The sequence below is a fragment of the Narcine bancroftii genome, chromosome 4 (genome assembly GCF_036971445.1).
Source record: "Narcine bancroftii isolate sNarBan1 chromosome 4, sNarBan1.hap1, whole genome shotgun sequence".
Classification (NCBI taxonomy): Eukaryota; Metazoa; Chordata; class Chondrichthyes; order Torpediniformes; family Narcinidae; genus Narcine; species Narcine bancroftii.
Genome location: NC_091472.1, coordinates 120,628,566 through 120,648,786, shown reverse-complemented (window position 1 = coordinate 120,648,786; position 20,221 = coordinate 120,628,566). Strand labels below are relative to the sequence as shown.

Sequence of the window (20,221 nt, the reverse complement as noted above, 5' to 3'; positions counted from 1 at the left end):
GAAATGGGTCAATGACAATTTTTCTCAAGCAAAATATTTCAGTAACAATTGGGTCTATAGCAGTGATTCTCAACCTTCCCTTCCAACTGACATACCACTTAAACAATCCCTTACCAATTACAGAGCACCAGTAGCACAGGGATTACTTAAAGTGGTATGTGACTGGAAAGAAAAAGGTTGAGAACCACTGATTTAAATCCTCAATGTCTTTTAGGGAAGGAAATCTACTGTTCTTTTCCCATATATAGACACAGCAATTGCGTGGCAATTACCATCCTCGCAACAGCACGCTGCCTGTAGGTGAGCTCCGCAAAGGAGCGGCAGAAATAAAAGAGGCTATTTAAGAGCCTCCCTTTCCTGTGTGTACAAAGTAAACAGTTTGCTTAATGTAGTCATCTTGTTATTCAGCACGCAATAACAAACATGGTGTCAGAAGCGGGATCACAGGCACCCCGAGCCTGAGGCCTTCCAACAACCAAAAGTAAGTAACCAACACCACTTTGCATCATGGCAGCAGTCACCATAATAGCCCCATCCCCTCATGTTTGAGTGCAATGTGGCTGAGAACTGGCATATTTTAGAGCAAGAGAACAACATAGTTATTATGGGAGCACACCTCTGCAAGCCTGCTTGCACCAGAGCATATATTTTATTGAATTTGGTAGGCCTGGAAGTCATTGAAAGGGAGAGGTCATTTGATCACGCAGACGAGATGCACAAATGGGAACTTGTTACCATCCCAGATGAGTCAAGAGAGAACCTCAAGTGTCTAAAACGAAAATTCAAGGAAATGAGCAACCTACAGAGAAATGTAATGATGGAGAGACACAAGTTTAACACTAGAGGCCAAAACCCTGGCAAGTTAATTAACTCATACATCAGCAATTTGAAAAGCAGGGCAAAGACCTGTAACTTTGCAATGCTCTGTGAAGAGTTAATTAAAGACAGGATAGTCTGTGGAATTCATGATGACAGTATGAGCAAGGCACTTCTGTGTGACATTGACAACGCTAGCAAAGGCCATCTCTATAAGTTTGGGTTACAAAACCACAGAGTAGAATAGCAGGGAGATAGCCCCTCTACAGCAACACGCCACGAGCATTGACGCAGTCCAGGCAGGATCTGCGAACAGACAATGGCTGGAGGTCGGAAGAGAAGCCAGCCAGGCCATGCCACACTCTCATCCAGCACAGAGTGCAGCAACTGCAGAGGTGACGACGTGGCAAGACGAGAAATGTGACCTGCATTCGGACAGCAGTGTAGAGCCTGCTGCAAATGTAACCATTTCACCAGATGCTGCAGGACCAGGCAGCGAACCAATGCTAGGCCCAGACCCAGGAGGACGATCGACCAGCTGGAGCCAGAGTAAGGGGGAGGCAACCCAGATGATGAGTACTATATCGATGGGCTCACTCTGCGGATGGCAGGGAACTCAGCGGAAATGCAAATCAGAGGAAACCACAAGGTCTTTGTGACTAAGAAAGAATATGAAAGTCAATGGCAAGATGGCAGAAATGAAGGTCGGCGCAGGAGCAATGTGCACAGTCATGTCACAGAAGACATTCATTCGGCTGAGGGAAATAGAACAGATTAAGCCATGCATCAGGTCAACGAGTCGAGTGGCATATGGAGGCAGCAGGATCAAACCAATGGCATGGTGCAGCTATGGTGCTACATACAAGGACATGTACTAATGAGGAGAAGGCAGGTAGGTGGAATTAGGTCATAAATTAGATCAGCCATGATCGTATTGAATGGCAGAGCAGGCTCGATGGGCCATTTTTGGTCTACTCCCGTTCCTATTTCCTATGTTCCTATGTTCTTCATAGTCCAAGAAGATGGCATGCCTCTGTTGGGCCTGAGCACATGCATGGACAAGGGATTGTCTTGTTTAGTAGAGTACACTAAATAAGTCTCTCAGAAGATGGTTTGTCTCAGAGAATTTTTTTGAGAATACAGTGACCTTTTCGCAGACGAGCTGGGGAAGTTGCCAGAAATGTTCTCCATGCGACATGACCCAGAAGTAAGACCCGTGGTACGTCCAGCGCACTGTATTCCAGTGGCGATGAAAGACAAGGTCAAGGTCGAGCTGGACAAAATGCAGGACCTGGGAGTGATTACTCCAAGCCATCTGAATGGGTGTCCTCCATGGTAGCTGCCAAGAAGAAAGACAGACAAGAGATCCAGATATGAATAAACCAGCGAGACCTCGATAGAGCTCTAAAGAGTCCGCACCATCTGATGCGAATTGTGGAGGAAGTTACCGCACAAATGGCCGGCTCAACTTTGTTCTCTTTTCTAGATGTGAAAACTCGTTTTGGCAGATCAAGCTCGACTACAATCGTCACTAGTGACCACATTCAGCACTGGGTTCGGTCGATACAGATTTCTGTGGATGCCATTCGGGATTAATTCGGCCAGCTAAATATTCCAGAGATCCATGGAGCATATTTTTTCCAGGTACCCCTGTGCCACCATAGCCAGGAAGGTGAATCTTAGGTTCAACCCCCGCAAGTGTAAATTGCGGCTGAATCAGGTCAGCTACATCAGCCATGTGCTTACTAGCAGAGGTCTGATGGTGGACCCCTCGAAATCCAAGGCAATCAGCAAGATGCTGGCGCTGGCGGTCATGATAGCCCTATAAAGATTCCTTGGTATGGTAACTACCTGGGCAAGTTCATCCTGAACGCAAGCGAACTCACAGCTCCACTGCGGCAGCTGACGCATAAAGATGTGGAGTAGACATGGCACGAGCAGCAACAGAACACATTTGATGCTTTAAAGAGGCATATACCATGTCAAACAAGTTTGTTGTACTATGATGTACGAAGACCAGTGCTGCTGACCTGTGATGCATCGCAGTATGGCCTAGGTGCAGCATGCCTACAAGACAGGATACCTGTGGCCTATGCATCAAAGTTACTCACTGACACAGAAACCAGGCATGTGCAGATCGAAAAAAAATTATTGGCATTGATTTTGCCTGTTCCAAATTCAACGACTACGTCTATGGTAGACCAGTGACCATAGAGACTGACCATCTACCCCTGGTCACGATATTGAAGAAGCCGATACATGCAGCACCAACAAGGTTGCAAAGAATGATGTTCAGACTTCAGAAGTACAACATGTGGTGCACTGAGGTAGCAGCAAGCAAGCATAAAACTCGAAAGACTTTATTCCAGTAAAAGTCTGGACACCAGTTTAAGCCTTGGTGGCTCCCCTTGTGTCTGGATAGGGAGGGGCTGGCTCAGGTCCACATTCAGGTTGGCTGATTGACAGCCATCCAGGTGGAGTCAGCCCCTTAGGTGGTCTTCTTACAGGTACAGAGAACGCCCCCTGAAGTCGGAAAGTGGTCGTATCACCACACAGCATCACTTTGGTATACATGTGGAAAAAAGATGAGCCTTGACGACACACTATCCCGTGCCCTCTAAAAATGCACAGTCCAACAGGTGGAAGAGGACACTTTTGACATAATGATGGTCATGTACATTTCCTCATCCCGTTAGAGGGACTAAGAAGACACACAGCTGAAGACACTACTTTAAGGACCCTAGGTACATTTATCAGGAGTGGTTGGCTGGACAAGCAGCGCCGCCTGCAACCAGAAATGTAACCCTACTTCCCATTTCGTGACGAGCTACTTATCGATGAAGGTATTGTAATGAAGGGCCAGAGAGCGGTAATCCCGAGTTCACTGCAAAATATATACATTGGCATCCTGGGTGCAGAGGCAACAAAACAAAGGGCAAGGGACATAGTTTTTTGGCCAGGAATGACTGAAAACATTGATCAAGAAGTGTGAGCCTGCTCGGTGTGCAACAGCTCTAAGCCACACCAGCAGAAGGAGCCACTGCAGCTTCACCCAGTGCCAGACCTACTCCAGTCAACCATAGCAACGGAAATTTTCGAGTGACGAAGTCAGCAATACTTGGTACGAATCGATTCGCACTCACGGTGGTTCAAAATAGACCCGTTACGTGACATTACTTCCTTGGTGGTCATAACCAAGCTAAAAAGACACTTTTCAGTGCATGGGGGCACCTCACATTCTGCTATCAAAAAATGGCAGACAACTCACCAGCGAAAGATTCCAAGACTTTGCAGCAGTGTGGGACTTTCCCCACATCACCAGCAGCCCAGACTACCCACAGTCAAATGGATTGGCTGCGAGAGCTGTAAGAAGCACAAAACAGCTCATGGAAAAATCTCACAGGGAGAAGACAGATGTATTCCTCAGTCTGCTTAACCTGAGGAGCATCCCTCGCGATACCACATTGGGCTCTCAGGCACAAAGACAAAGATGCAGACATCTCTACCGGTGGCGAGGAGGCTTCTGGAGGCTCAATTGAGGAACCTGAAAGGAATCAAGGCCCAGCTGCTGAGCAAAAGACTGGCACAGAAGAAATGCTGTGACAGAACAAGCCATTGGCAGAAGGGCAGGTCATCAGACTGCAGACTCCGCAGGGCTATCACCGCATGGGCGTAGTCGAAGGGAGCTGCCAGGAACCCAGGTCATACCTGTTGCAATCAGAAGGGAAGGTGTACTGAAGAAACCGTCGACATATCCTTCCAGGAAGGGAGCCACCCCCATCCCAAACTAATCCTGATGAGGCCGTGTTCCAGGATTTGGAAAGTGAGCCTGAGATTGACGGGACTCCCTCAGTGACCATCCACCAGACAATAGACAACACATAGTCTCAGGCTGAGGCACCCCAAGCCTCCACATCCACAGAGGGCCACTACAGAACACGCTTCGGGCATATCTGCAAACCCAACCTGAAGTCTAGAGACTGAATTGGGTTGGCTGTTTTGTTACTTGAATCTAATCAATGTAATGAATAGCATTAAGTTGAACTGTGGTATATGGATACCAGCAACTGTGGTATTGCTCCAGAAAGGGGATGTAGACAGCTGCTGCCATCGGCTGCTCTGAACCCACTGCAATTGTGTTGCAGCCACCATACTCGCAACAGCACTCTGCGCATATGCAAGCTCCGCGAAGGCACGGCGGTGAAAAGCAGGCTTTGGAATGGAGTGTACGCCACATAAGGAGCTCCTTCTCCTGGATGTACAAAATAAACAGTTGGCTTAACATCACTCTCAGTAGTCGTCTTGTTATTCAGCACGCAATAACAAACAAACACCATCTTTTTATCTGCCAGAAGATGGTCTGGTCCCATCTGAGTGTGTCCACGGCAGGTTTAAATTGCCTGTGGAATGTGGCTAGAGTTGGTGAAAATCTGGGGAGAATTTAAAATGCGATTGATGTAGGATTGGAGTGGCTGAGGAATGATGGGTCTGAAGAGTTGTTTCTGTATGGTAGCTCTCTATGACTGAGATTGGAGAACAAAAGACATTCACATTGACAACTCCCTTGGGGCTCTCCCATCCCCCCAGTGTTTCATGTGGTCCTCCATCACCAATCACTAATGCAGGAGGCTGAGTACATGCAATAGGAGACCCATCAAACCTGGCTTCTCACTGACACTTTTGAGACTGGTCAATTTATGACATGGACTCATTGAAATTTAATGAGATATGTATCAGATTGCTGAACCAATGATGTTCATTAGTGCTTCCATGGAAACCATGTACCTCATTTGACCCATATTTATTCTGCTGGCCCATTCTGGGGAAGCAGGAAGCAAGCTCTTAGATCGACACAGACTCAGTGAAACACTTCAACATACAATATTGCTTTTCACAGCTTGTTCAGTGTAAGGTTTGACCAGGGTCAGCTTTCGCTGAATATTTACAGGAAGAGTGTTGAAGTTTATATTGTGCTTTGCAGGATGACCCAAACCAACATTGTAAAGTGAGCGCATGTAGGGGTAAATCTGTACAACAGCAATGTGTTGGTGACTATGTGAGTATATTGATTTGGAGAAAATGACAGTAGCTAGAGCTCCCCTGTCCTACTTAGTAAAACACAGTTGACCATCTCATCAGAAGCTAGTGCCTCTGATAGTACAGCCCTTACATAGTGATGGACATAAAGGTACTGGAGAAATCTTTTTGAAAATGGCGGCCCTGTCAGAGCCGCTGTCATGCAAGAACTGCTGGTGGAGTCCCGCAGGGAGTGAGAGGTGGAGATACAGTATTCCTGTGGGGTCCAACTGCCAGCGGCCCATTAAAGGAGCCAACAGTAGTTTCATTTAAAATCCCGTGACTGCAGGATTGGCAGTGCCTACGATTGGCAGCAGTCACGAGGGGTTGCAGACTCCAGAGGAGCAGAGCAGGGAAAATGGGGAGAACATCCCCTGTCTGGGAAGAAGCAGAAGTGACGGCCCATGGGACGGTGACCAGAGAGGCGGACCAGTGAGCGGGCTCTGTGGCTGAAAGACCCATGCATGGGGTGAGCTGCTGGTGACTTGAGGTGAGGAACCCACAGAGGTTGGGGGTTGCTGGAAACTGCTGTCAGGAGTCTCACGCCAGGCTGCGGAGTGCTGGAGACTGGCTCGAAACTGGCTGAAGGGGTACCAGGTATCAGAACCGGGATGTGATGGGGTGCCAAAGGCAGTGAGGGGTTCCTGACCATGTCGGAGGTTCAGATCTGGAGCCTGGGCTGCCAATGGTTTGGACTGGACTCTGTGAGGCTGTGGAAGTGCTGGAGACGAATCTACATACATTCTGTGGCTCTGGGGGGACTCTCCTTTGCTTCTCTTTCTCAGACTGTAAGAGGCGCTTCAGGCAATTTCAGTCGAAGGTGAATCTGTCTGCCTTAGGGCAGGCAAAAGCAATTTCATGTAATACTGTTTTATTACAATGACAATAAATTGAATCTTGAATCTTGAAGCTCACCAGGTCACAGACCATCCATAGAAAACAATAGGCAGTCAAAGCATTGGGCCTGAACACCTCTTCAGGAGTGACCTTCACACTTACATACCTGTAGAATGGCTCAGACCTTTTGCTTTCCATGGATGGTGCATGACCTGCTGAGTTCCTCCAGCATTTTTGAGGACTGCACTAAACTTTAGAATCTGCAGATTTCTTATCTAGCTCTCCTTCAGTATTGCAATGGATCATCGCCCTTGAGCTGCATACTCAGAGCTCAGCTGTGGTACATGGACCATCGCCTCCTGACACCGAGGCAATGTTGTCTGCCACGCTACATTAACAGATTCTACCAGTTGCTTTATTTTACCCCTGAGCTTCACGTGTGAGATCCTGTGTGGATATTGCAAATGGATTACTGCCTATGAACTGGGTGTAGTTGCAGGAGTCACAACAATGAAATAACCATTTTGTTAAATCAGCTAAATTCCTCTCTGGTTCTCTCCATGCATAGATTCTTGGAGTCAATAGAGTAGTGCAGAAAAGAAACAGATCCTTTGGCCCAACGTGTCCATGCTGACCAAGCTAATCACACTTGCCTGCATGTGATTTACAGGTACCTTGAAGACATTGTCTATATGGACTTCAGTAAGGCATTTGACAAGGTCCAGCATGGCATGTTGATCCGGTCGGTTAAGACACATGGGATGCAGGGCTAGTTATTTAATTGAATGCAAAATTAACTTGGTGAGAGGAAACAGAGGGTAGTGATGGAAGGGTGGTGGCTGGTGTACTGCAGGAATCAGTGCTGTGATCCTGTTGTTTGTGATGCAATATTAATGATCTGGATGTGGATGAAGGAGGTATGACTATTTAGGTTGTTGTTGAGACAAAAAGTGCTGGTGTCACGGAGAGTGAGGAAAGTTGTCTGAGGCTGCAACTGGATATAAATCAAAGAGCAAGTTGGACAGAGCTTCATCACATGGGAGTTGTTCCACCCAAGATTACAAAAAGCTACAGAAGGTAGTGAATGTAGTTCAAATTCAAGTTTATCATCATCTGACTGTACGTTTACTGATGCACCATCAATGACTCAAATGACTAATAAGCTTTTATTCGCAATAGAATGAAGGTACATCCCTGCTGGTCATCTGCCCTGAACTAAGGAGGGGACTGAGGGACAGTCATATAACCATATAACCATTTACGGAGCGGAAACAGGTCTTCATTCATGATCCTGTGGGAGGGGCCACAGGTACAGTCAGCCAATGGGTGTGCCCAGACAGATAAATATTGTGGTTTACATATACCACCAGACGAAACAGCATTCTTTGGTCCACTGTGCACACACACACACACACACACACACACACACACACACACACACATGTATGGTGCACAACACATAATAGACACATATATACACAAAGAGATAGTATAAAATAAATATATGTAAAAATATGGGTGGTATGTGGGTGGGAAGAAAAAGTTTGAAAGCTACTGTTTTAATCATTCCTCATTGACTCGTTATGTGCACGATTTCATAACTCCAAAGGAAATGGGCCAGTCACTATTTTTCTCAAGCAAACTATTTCAGTAACAATTGGGTCTAGAGCAGTGATTCTCAACCTTCCCTTCCCACTCACTAATACTACTAATCGCAGAGTATCGATGGCATAGGGATTACTTAAAGTAGTAAGTGAGTGGAAAGAAAAAGGTTGAGAACCACTGGTTCAGCCTGAAATGTCTACTATCTACTGCCTTCCACAGACACTGCCTGACCTGCTAAGTTCCTCCATTGTGTTCTCCACCATCTGCAGTCTCTCTTGTTCAGATCTGTAGAATTTTCCCTGATCCACAGCCAACACATATCACTCAACCCACAACACCAAAACTGATAACCAGATCATTATCAGATGTCTGTGAAGTGGTTACCAACATTACCTACATTGCAGCGGTCTCAAGGTTCTTCATTAGGACATCTTTAGATTGTGAAGACTTTGAAATGCATTATATAAATATAAATCTTTTCTCACTCTAATTGACAGTGATAGCTAATCCCTCCAAGGCATCCCATTGATCAATCAAACCAGGCAAGGGCAGCAAGGTCCTTTTTGTGGATTGACTTGGTTTGTGAAAGTTTAAATGAAAGTGCTTGCCTCAGCTAAAAGCAGGTTCTGTGTCAACTTTGCCAGCAGGAGAAGATCAGGTTTTGGCTTGTGCTTGAAGGAAGATCCTGTGCAATAAATTGAGAGTGGCAGCTTTGTTAAACCTGCTTGAGGCAGTATTATAAGGTGGATAAATGGCTAATCACCTGTCAAGATTTCAAACCAGACTGTTTTTCGTTAACATAGTGGTCAAAATTTTAAAAATGTAATTTGGACTTTAAAAACTTTTTTTTGCTTTTCTTTTCATGAGGTGGGGAGGTTAACTGAAAAACTTAACCTTTCACAACTACCTGGCATATTCTACTAAGGTTTTTTGTCTCATTTGCCCTCTGCCCTACTGCTCTTAACTCAGTGCTTTGTGCTTTTATAAAAGAAATAAATCTTTTACTGTCTATATTTGGGTAGTTTTGGACCAGGCCTTGGTTGAATAGCCACTTTCCTGACCTGACAGAGTGCTGTTTAGTTCAAGGTCCCATTGGGCCAGAAATTAAACTGAAGCCCTGTCTACTTTCTTCGATAAATGGCAAAGTTCCCAGGATTCTAAATGAATTGGTGTTCCTGCCGGTATCCGATAACAAGTCGAAAGAATCACAGTATTCAACAGCAAGGAAAGATGCCTTTCAACCAGATTTCATATTTCAGATTGCAGATATATTGTCAGTACATATATGGCATCACATACAACCGTGAGATTCTATTTCCTGCAGACACGGCAGAATTACCACTAAATGGTGGTGCAAAAGAAAATGTAGATAGCGTTCTCATGTAAACAAATGATGAACTGTAAGCAGATAATGAATGTAAACAAACTGCAATACAGAAAGAATAAAAAAGAAAATCAATAAAGTGCACAAGTAAGAGTCCTTAAATGAGTCTCTGATTGAGTTTGTTGTTGAGGAGTCTAAAGGTGGAGGAGTAGTGGCTGTTCCTGAAGCGGTTGGTGCGAGTCTTGTGGCACCTCTACCTCTTTCCTGATGGCAGCAGTGGGAACAGAGCTCATGCTGGGTGATTGCGGGTCTTTGATGATTGTTGCTTTTCTCTGATGGCAGCTTTCCTTACAGAGGGCTTTGCCTATGATGTCCTAGCCTGCGTCCACTACCTTTTGGAGGGTTTTATACTCAGGGGTATTGGTGTCCCCAAACCAGACTATTTTGCAGTTGGTCAGCACACCTTCCACCACACCTCCAGAAATTTGCCAGTGTTCTGGTGTCATACCAAACCTCCACAAACTCCTGAGGAAGTGGAGGCACTGAGGTGCTTTCTTCATGATGCCATTGGTGTGTTAGGTCCAGGAAAGATCCTCCAAGATAGTGACTCCCAAGAACTTAAATTTTCTCCCTCTCTCCACCTCTGATCCCCCAATGATCACTGGATCATACACCTCTGGCTTTCCTTTCCTGAAGTCAACAATCAGCTCCTTAATTTTCGTAACATTGAGTGGAAGGTTGTTGTTAGTGCACCATTCAGCCAAGTTTTCGATCTCCATCCTGTATGCTATCCCATCCCATTCCTTTATACAACCCACAACCATGGTATTATCGGCAAATTTGTCGATGGTGTTATTGTCGTACTGAGCCACACAGTCGTAGGTGTAAAGTGAGTAGAGTAGGGGGGTAAGATGCAGCCCTGTGGTGCACCGGTACTGATGGAGATTGTGGAGGAGAAGTTCTTATCAATCTTCACTGATTGTGGACTGGAGATGAGGGAATCCATGATCCAATTACATAGTGGAGTGTTAACTCCCAGATCTTGGAGTTTTCTGATCAGTTTTGAGGGGATGATGGTGTTAAATGATGTACTGTAGTTGATAAAGAACATCCTGATGTATCCATCTTCGCTGTCCAGGTGTTCCAGGGCTTTGTGTAGAGCCAGTGAGATGGCAACTGCTGTAGACCTGTTGCCACAAAAGGCGAACTGGAATGTATTCTTGTCACTGCTAGGACATGAGGTGATATATTTCATCACCAACCTTCAAAACCCTCCATCACTGTTGATGTAAATGTTACTGGTCGATATTTGTTAAGGCAGATTACTACATACTTCATGGACACCGGTATGATTGATGCCTGTTTGAAACAAGTGGGTACCACGCCCTGCTGGAGTGAGATATTGAAAGATATTGAAGATGAGGGGGACATTTAGAGTAAGTGTGGACAGACTTTTTCCATTGAGAGTGGGGGAAATTCAAACAAGAGGACATGGATTGAGATTGAAGGGGGAAAGTTTAGGGGAAACATGAGAGGGGAATTTCTTCACTCATAGGGTGGTGGGAGCATGGAATGTGCTTCCAGCCAAAGTGGTAGATGCGGGCTCGATTTTAATATTTAAGGAAACGTTGGATAGGTAGATGGATAAGAAAGGTATGGAAGATTATGGTGTGGATGCTGGTCAATGGGACTAGGTGGGAGAAGGTGTTCAGCATGGACTAGCAGGGCCGAACTGGCATTTTGTCCATGCTGTAATTGTTATATGATTATATACATGGATGCATTTCTCCAGCTCCACCTGCCTGTTTTTGCTTATACCTGACGAAGGCCAAGGCCTGAAATGTTAGTTACCCTTTACTTCCTATGGATGCTGGGAGACCTGCTGAGTTCTGTGTGTTGCCCTCGACTTCTAGACAACTCCAGACTTCTTGTTTAATTCCGTAACTTGTACTGTTTATGTACTTCTCTCCATGCCCTATTCTACTTGATTTACTGTAACTCCGCTCCCTACACTGTTATTTATTTATTATTGCCCTACTTGCTGTATGTTGATTTGCCTGAACGGCACAAAAAACAAAACCTTTTTTACTGAATCTCAGTGCGGGTGACAATAAATTGCATTCGGTTCAATTCCTCTCAGCATCTATCTCTCAGCATATTCATGAATGACGGGACAGGTTTCAGGGCCCAGGAGAAGCCCACCCTTGCTCCTTCAAAGGTGTGCTCTTCAATGGATACAGGCAAACAATTAGCAGAAATTTTATCAAGGCGCAGTTTGCGTAGAGGTTAGCATGACACTATTACAGCACCAGTGACCCAGGTTCAAATCCATAGCTGTCTGTAAGGAGTTTGTATGTTCTCCCCGGGTTTACATGGGTTTCCTCCGGGTGGTTCAGTTCCCCCCATCCTTCAAAAAGGTACGGCGTTGGTAGGTTAATTGATGTATTTGCCTGACATGGCCTCATAGGCCAAGAAGGGGCTCATGGGTCAGAAGGGCCTCATGAGCCAGAAGGGCCTCATGAGCCAGAAGGGCCTCATGAGCCAGAAGGGCCTCATGAGCCAGAAGGGCCTCATGAGCCAGAAGGATCTGTTACCGCGGTCTATCTCTAAATTAAAAAAAGAATTAAAAATGTACAAAAAAATTTAAAGAAGGAAACTGGGAATGAGCCAAATCGTGGGGGGGTGGGAGGGGGGCAGAGGGGGAGGGAGAAGGAGAAATATTAAAAGGGCTCTGGCTTCATTAGACTGAGAGCTGTGTGAGCAATCTGTGCAGGCAGATGTGTCATTCACAATGTCAGCGATTTGTGTCATAGTTCACCATGCTGGTTTCAGAACCTGGCGCTTGTTAACTCCGTCCAATCATTCAGGGCAAGGTCCCGTGTTATAGCTGTTTGAGGTTCAGAACTTTGCTCTTACAGAATTCACAGTAAATCAGAGACAGGCAATAACATTCCCTCTGACAGAATTTCTGTGAAATGAGTAAATAAATAAACACAAGATTTAATTTTTTTCAACGGAGCATGAAAAGATGAAATTGCTTCTCATGGAAAATTGTGATACAGACAGTTTTCCAGAAGTGCCGCCTTCTCATGTGCCCGGGGTCACTTGTGACTGAATGTTCTACCAAACAGATGATCTTCCCTCTCCATCACTAGGCTAACTCAGTGGGGAGCACTCTTACATGGTTTAGATTAATTGAGCATTCAAATTCCACACTGGAGATTTTGCACACAAAATCCAGGCTGATGCTTCAATTGACAATTGGAAAAAGCTCTGAGCAGTCTCTCTGGAGTTCTGGTTAATATTTAACTCTCAATTTGAAACTAATTGTCTGATCAGAACTTTTTTCCTTGGGAGATCTTTCTAAGAGGGGACTTGTGCTTTATGTAACACTGAGTACACTTCACAAGCCATCGCTGATTGTAAAATGGGTTGTTGAAAAGAGCTAGATAAAAATGTACGTCCTATTTTTTAAGTAAATTAGCTGATGTCTAAACTAGCAGAGATGCATTACTCCAATTAGAGCAACTCTATGAGCCAAAGACCCAGGTTCAAATCTGTCACTGTCTGAAAGGAGTTTATACGTTCTCCCCGTATCTGTGTGTGTTTCCATTGGGTTCTCCGGTTTCCTTCCAGGTTCCAAAGACGTATGGGGTTAGTTGGCTAATTGGTCACATGGATGTATTTGGGAGGCGTGTGCTTGTAGGTCTGAAGGGCCTGTTATCGGATTGTATCTCCAATGTAAATCAAATTAAACTGAATAGAGGCTAGTGAATCTGTCTGTAGAGTATTGTGTAAAGGAATAAAAGACCTTGGATAGATGTTTATTTATTTTCTGGGGTGAGGGTTTTATTGTGTTTGCAGAGATTAAGCAGACTGGACCATCACTCCCTAAAAGAGTGAGAACCAACTTTCCCAGGGTAAATGATTCTACAACTGGAAGCTATAGTTAAATGTGAAAGGGGAGAGGAGGTCCTAAGGGGAATGAACAATAGGAACAAACTATACAAGTGGATACAATTCTGTTATCAAAAAAAAACATTTGGACTGGTAAATTGGCAGGAAGGGCTTAAAGGATATGGACTAAATGCAGGCCAGTAGGACTATCCAGAATGCCAACTTGGTCAGCATGGATGAGGTGGGCTCAAGGGTCTGTTTCCTGCTGTATGATTAGATTAGATTAAATTAAATTTAGATTTACATGTATATTAGATTTAGATTCACAGCGTATACATGTAAACAATCAAATAAATGTAAACAAACCGACTGAGCATTACAGAGAGAATTTAAAAAATCAATAAAGTGCAAAAGTAAGAGCCCCTGATTGAGTTTGTCATTGAGGAGTCTGATGGTGGAGGGGTAGCAGCTGTTCCTGAACTTGATGGTGCGGGTCTTGTGGCACCTCTACTTCTTTTCTGATGGTAGCAGTGAGAGCAGAGTGTTTGCTGGGTGGTGTGGATCCTTGATGATTGCTGCTGCTCTCTGCCAGCAGTGTTCTCTGTAGATGTTCTCAATGGTGGGGAGTGTTTTGCCTGTGATGTCCTGAGCTGTGTCACCTTCATTTTGGAGGGCTTTATGCTCAGGGGTATTGGTGTCCCCATGCCAGACCGCGATGACTTTCACTTTGACTCAATTTGTTGGTTCCTGCAGGAATCAATCTTTTCTTTTCTTTCTTCTTCTTTGGCTTGGCTTCGCGGACGAAGATTTATGGAGGGGGTAAAAAGTCCACGTCAGCTGCAGGCTCGTTTGTGGCTGACAAGTCCGATGCGGGACAGGCAGACACGATTGCAGCGGTTGCAGGGGAAAATTGGTTGGTTGGGGTTAGGTGTTGGGTTTTTCCTCCTTTGCCTTTTGTCAGTGAGGTGGGCTCTGCGGTCTTCTTCAAAGGAGGTTGCTGCCCGCCAAACTGTGAGGCGCCAAGATGCACGGTTTGAGGCGTTATCAGCCCACTGGCGGTGGTCAATGTGGCAGGCACCAAGAGATTTCTTTAGGCAGTCCTTGTACCTTTTCTTTGGTGCACCTCTGTCACGGTGGCCAGTGGAGAGCTCGCCATATAACACGATCTTGGGAAGGCGATGGTCCTCCATTCTGGAGACGTGACCCATCCAGCGCAGCTGGATCTTCAGCAGCGTGGACTCGATGCTGTCGACCTCTGCCATCTCGAGTACTTCGACGTTAGGGGTGTAAGCGCTCCAATGGATGTTGAGGATGGAGCGGAGACAACGCTGGTGGAAGCGTTCTAGGAGCCGTAGGTGGTGCCGGTAGAGGACCCATGATTCGGAGCCGAACAGGAGTGTGGGTATGACAACGGCTCTGTATACGCTTATCTTTGTGAGGTTTTTCAGTTGGTTGTTTTTCCAGACTCTTTTGTGTAGTCTTCCAAAGGCGCTATTTGCCTTGGCGAGTCTGTTGTCTATCTCATTGTCGATCCTTGCATCTGATGAAATGGTGCAGCCGAGATAGGTAAACTGGTTGACCGTTTTGAGTTTTGTGTGCCCGATGGAGATGTGGGGGGGCTGGTAATCATGGTGGGGAGCTGGCTGATGGAGGACCTCAGTTTTCTTCAGGCTGACTTCCAGGCCAAACATTTTGGCAGTTTCCGCAAAGCAGGACGTCAAGCGCTGAAGAGCTGGCTCTGAATGGGCAACTAAAGCGGCATCGTCTGCAAAGAGTAGTTCACGGACAAGTTTCTCTTGTGTCTTGGTGTGAGCTTGCAGGCGCCTCAGATTGAAGAGACTGCCATCCGTGCGGTACCGGATGTAAACAGCGTCTTCATTGTTGGGGTCTTTCATGGCTTGGTTCAGCATCATGCTGAAGAAGATTGAAAAGAGGGTTGGTGCCAGAACACAGCCTTGCTTCACGCCATTGTTAATGGAGAAGGGTTCAGAGAGCTCATTGCTGTATCTGACCCGACCTTGTTGGTTTTCGTGCAGTTGGATAATCATGTTGAGGAACTTTGGGGGACATCCGATGCGCTCTAGTATTTGCCAAAGCCCTTTCCTGCTCACGGTGTCGAAGGCTTTGGTGAGGTCAACAAAGGTGATGTAGAGTCCTTTGTTTTGTTCTCTGCACTTTTCTTGGAGCTGTCTGAGGGCAAAGACCATGTCAGTAGTTCCTCTGTTTGCGCGAAAGCCGCACTGTGATTCTGGGAGAATATTCTCGGCGACACTAGGTATTATTCTATTTAGTAGAATCCTAGCGAAGATTTTGCCTGCAATGGAGAGCAACGTGATTCCCCTGTAGTTTGAGCAGTCTGATTTCTCGCCTTTGTTTTTGTACAGGGTGATGATGGTGGCATCACGAAGATCCTGAGGCAGTTTACCTTGGTCCCAACAAAGCTTGAAAAACTCATGCAGTTTGGCATGCAGAGTTTTGCCGCCAGCCTTCCAGACTTCTGGGGGGATTCCATCCATACCTGCTGCTTTGCCACTTTTCAGTTGTTCGATTGCCTTATATGTCTCATCCAGGGTGGGAACCTCATCCAGCTCTAGCCTTAGGGGCTGTTGAGGAAGCTGGAGCAGGGCGGATTCTTGGACTGAGCGGATGGCACTGAAAAGAGATTGGAAGTGTTCTGACCATCGGTTGAGGATGGAGATCTTGTCGCTGAGGAGGACTTTGCCGTCTGAGCTGCGCAGCGGGCTTTGGACTTGGGGTGAGGGGCCATACACAGCCTTTAGAGCCTCGTAGAAACCCCTGAAGTCGCCAATGTCCGCGCTGAGCTGGGTTCGTTTGGCGAGGCTAGTCCACCACTCATTTTGGATCTCCCGGAGTTTGCGCTGAAGATGGTTGCATGCGCGACGGAAGGCTTGTTTCTTCTCTGGACAGGACGGCTTTGTAAGGTGAGCCTGGTGTGAGTCTTTGCCCAAATAACCTGCTACATATCACATTCAGAGGATCCACAAGGGTGGGGGGGTGGGGGGGGGGGTCCTCCAATCCTGTTCCTGGTCTCCTGGGATCCTTGGGAAACTTGGGATCTGTGCTGGAATCCAGCGATGGAGATGGGTTAAAACCGCAACCAGCCTGTCACTCTGTCAGTCCCAGATTAAGGCAGGTCCCAGTAGACCAGCCTGGAGACCAGCCTCTAAGGCAACTGGCAGATTTAGCCAGGTGGATTCATGTCACAGTAGGAATTTGCACCTTCAGCAGGAAAAGGGAGAATCAACACCGCACCGATGAAAGAGTTAAACTGCTTCAATGGGTGTGGTGGAGGGGGGGAAGGGTTTGCTGCTTCTCATTAGCATGTGTTATCAGGACAGATGTCTGTTCATGCTCTTTACTGCTATTGGTACCACAAGGGCTTCATGAGTGCCTTAGAAAGCCAGGTTTATCAAGTCAATAGCACAGTGTCCTTCAAATGCAAGCCAGTCCTTCTTTTATTCCAATGTGGTAGACCTGGAATGTAGTGATGACTGTGAGAGGTTATTATCAGAAACATATGTGCAATGTATGGATGCACTGCATGCTTTTCCTGCTGAATGAAGGAAAAAATACAGTTAAACCTTAATTGGAACCTTTAATGCAACTGAATGCACTCAGAGACAAGTGAGGAGTATGGAACATGCTTTTAATAGCTTACTATCAATGGCCAGTAGACACATTAGTCCTCAGGTGAATCTGAGCTAAGGCGGGAAAACCAGGGTTTATATTGGGGTAGGTGAGGGTGGAGCTAGCCATCGGAACAATACACAGACAGTGAATTTCAGTTCACCGCATTTACCCCTTCCTTCAGAATGGAACCTGTGGGTGAAAAACAGAGACCATTCATTCAAAGAAACGTAATATTTTACCAATATTTACAAGTTGAGACTGTCAGGGGGTCTGGTAATTCTGGCGAGCGCCGCAGTACTGGAGGACTTTGGGCTTCCTGAACTTCCTGGACCATTTGTGCTACAGGGACAGTGGGTCTCGAGGGCTCCAGCTCAGGTCATGGGGTGAATTGGTCCACTTCCCGAGCAGTGTCCTCCAGGACCCTGAGTGAGGTACTCAGTAGTTCCTGGCTCATTTGAGGCACTGGACCCTCAGTTCTGGCAGGTGCCAGGTCTCTGATCAAGACTGTGCCCTCTCTGCCGTCATGGTATGCCTCATAGACATATGTTGGGTTGGCGTGCAGCAGATGCACCCTCTTGATCAGGGGGTCTGTCTTGCTCCTCTTCACGTGCTTTCTCAGCAGGACAGGCCCCGGTGCCATCAGTCAAACTGGGAGAATAGGCCTGGACATGGATTTCCTCTGGGATGTAAACATAAACTCATGAGGAGTTGCATTGGTTGCTGTACCGAGGAGCGACCTTATGGAGAGGAGCGCCATGGGTAGGACTTCTTGCCAGTGTGAGTCTGGAAGGCCTTTGGACCAGAGAGCCAATTTCACGGTCTTCCATTCAGGCACATCCTCTTTTTCAACTTGTCTGTTTCCCCGGGAATTGTAGCTAGACGTCCTGCTTGATGCGGTGCCCCTTACAAGCAGGTACTGGCATAGCTCTTCGCTCATAAATTATGAGCCCCTGTTGCTATGGATATAGCTAGGGTACCTGAAACAGGGTGAAAATAGAGTGCAAGGCCCTGATCACCATGGCGGTGGTCATGTCTTGACTGGGGATGGCGAACGGAAAACATGAATACTCGTCGATGACATTGAGAAAGTGTACGTTTCCATTGGTGGAAAGGAGAGGACCCTTGAACTCGACACTGAGTCGTTCGAAGGGATGAGATGCCTTTATCAGGTATGCTTTGTCAGGGTGGTAGAATTGCAGCTTGCTCTCCAAGCAGACCTGGCAGGACCTGGTCATTTTCCTGATGTCCTCAATGGTGTAGGGCAGGTTGGATGCCTTGATGAAATAAGCCATGCAGGTGAAGCCTGGGTGGCAAAGCTCACCGTGCAGTGACTGCAACTGGCTGATGTGTCCAGAGGCTCAGCTTCCTCTTCACAGGGCATCTCGAGGTTCATTGAGAGTACCTGGCCGGAATGCTATGTCATAATTATAGCTGGAGAGTTCGATCCTCCACATAGTGATCTTATCATTCTTTATTTTTCCCCTTTTTACATTATTAAACATAAATGCCACTGATCACTGGTCGGTGAGCAGTGTAAATTTTCTGCTGGCCAGGTAAAGCCTCCAGTGCCTGATGGCCTCTATGATGTCTTGAGCCTCTTTCTCCACAGATGGGTTCTAAAGCTTGTGGCCTTGTAGGGTGCGGGAGAAAAAGGCAACTGGCCTGCCCACCTGGTTAAGGGTATTGGCCAGAGCCATGTGAGCGGCATCACCTTCCATCTGGAAGGGTGCATTCTCGTCCACCGCATGCATGGTGGCCTTTGCGATGTTGCTCCGAATGTAGTTGAAAGCCACCTGGGCTTTGGCCGATAATGGGAAGAAGGTGGACTTTAAAAGGGGGCGGACCTTATTTGTGTAGTGTGAGACCCACTGAGCGTAGTAGGAGAAGAAGCCATGGCACCTCCTTAAGGGTTTCATGGTCCTCTGGATTGGAAGGTCTAACAAGGGGTGCATTCGATTGAGATCAGGGCCAATGACGCCATTCACCACCACATAGCCCAGGATTGCCAGACGTTTCAACCAGAATACACACTTACTGGAGTTGTACATGAGTTTCAGGGCCTTGGCCGTGTGAAGAAACTTCTGGAGGTTGGTGTCATGGTCTTCCAGAGAGTGATGTAGTCGAGATAAGGGAAGGTGGTCTTCAATCCGTACTCGTTGACCATTTTATTCATCTGTCTCAGGAAGACTGAGACCCCATTGGTGATACCAAAAGGGACCCTCAGGAACTGATAGAGCCATCTGTCAGCCTCAAATGCTGTGTTGGGGCGGTCCTCGGAACAGATCAGTAACTGATGGTGTGCAGCTTTCAGGTCAATGGTAGAATAGACCCAATACTGCACAATTTTGTTTACCGTCCGAAATTCAAGGGAGGGGATATGCGTCCAGGAGTGTGAAACAATTAATTATTTGGCTATAGTCAACCACTAGCCTGGACTTTTCTTCCCCTTCCACGACTACCACCTGGGCTCTCCATGGGCTGTTGCTGGGCTCAATAATATCTCCTTTGAGCAGTCGCTGCTTCTCGGCTCTAATAAACTCCTGATCTCCCGCATTATATCACCTGTTCTTTGTAGCTATTCCCCTCTTTCCCCTTGGTGTCGGGAAGGAATTTTCCAGGAAGGGTTAAGGGGGCTCCATATACCAACTCGGCCAAGGAGGCCTGGAGGTTCTCCTTGGGTACTGTCTGGATGCCAAGGAGCACCCAGGGGAGCTCATCCACCCAGTTGGGTCCAGTGAGGTTTGCAATCAGGAGTCAGGTTCTGAAACAGTGGGGGGATCAATGTTTAGGGTGGTGTCCAGCTTTTGGGACTCTCCGTTCAGCACCATGATTGGGAGGAGTGGGCCAGAGTACTCCATGGTCACACTTTTAAGGTGACACAGTAAGTCCAGGCCCAGCAACACAGGACCACACAAATCCTTCAGTGCATATAATAGGCACTTACAAAACTATCCCTCCCCCTTTTACAGTTAGATACAATACCCCTTGATCGTCGCAGAGTGTGAGTGTGAAGCT

General features: G+C 46.6%; 1 long non-coding RNA gene across 5 annotated transcripts in view; it reads right to left on the bottom strand.

Annotated features, from left to right (window-relative positions):
- LOC138759940 (uncharacterized) overlaps positions 1-20,221 on the bottom strand; it is a 72,248-nt gene that overhangs the window by 20,719 nt on the left and 31,308 nt on the right. For 4 of the 5 annotated variants that reach the window (XR_011355252.1, XR_011355254.1, XR_011355253.1 and 1 more), the window contains one exon: positions 17,217-17,395. The exons of the other annotated variant lie outside the window; for it this stretch is intronic. This is a non-coding gene — a long non-coding RNA (uncharacterized lncRNA). Of the gene's footprint in view, positions 1-17,216; positions 17,396-20,221 lie in introns of those variants that run through there. 5 annotated transcript variants of the gene reach the window in all.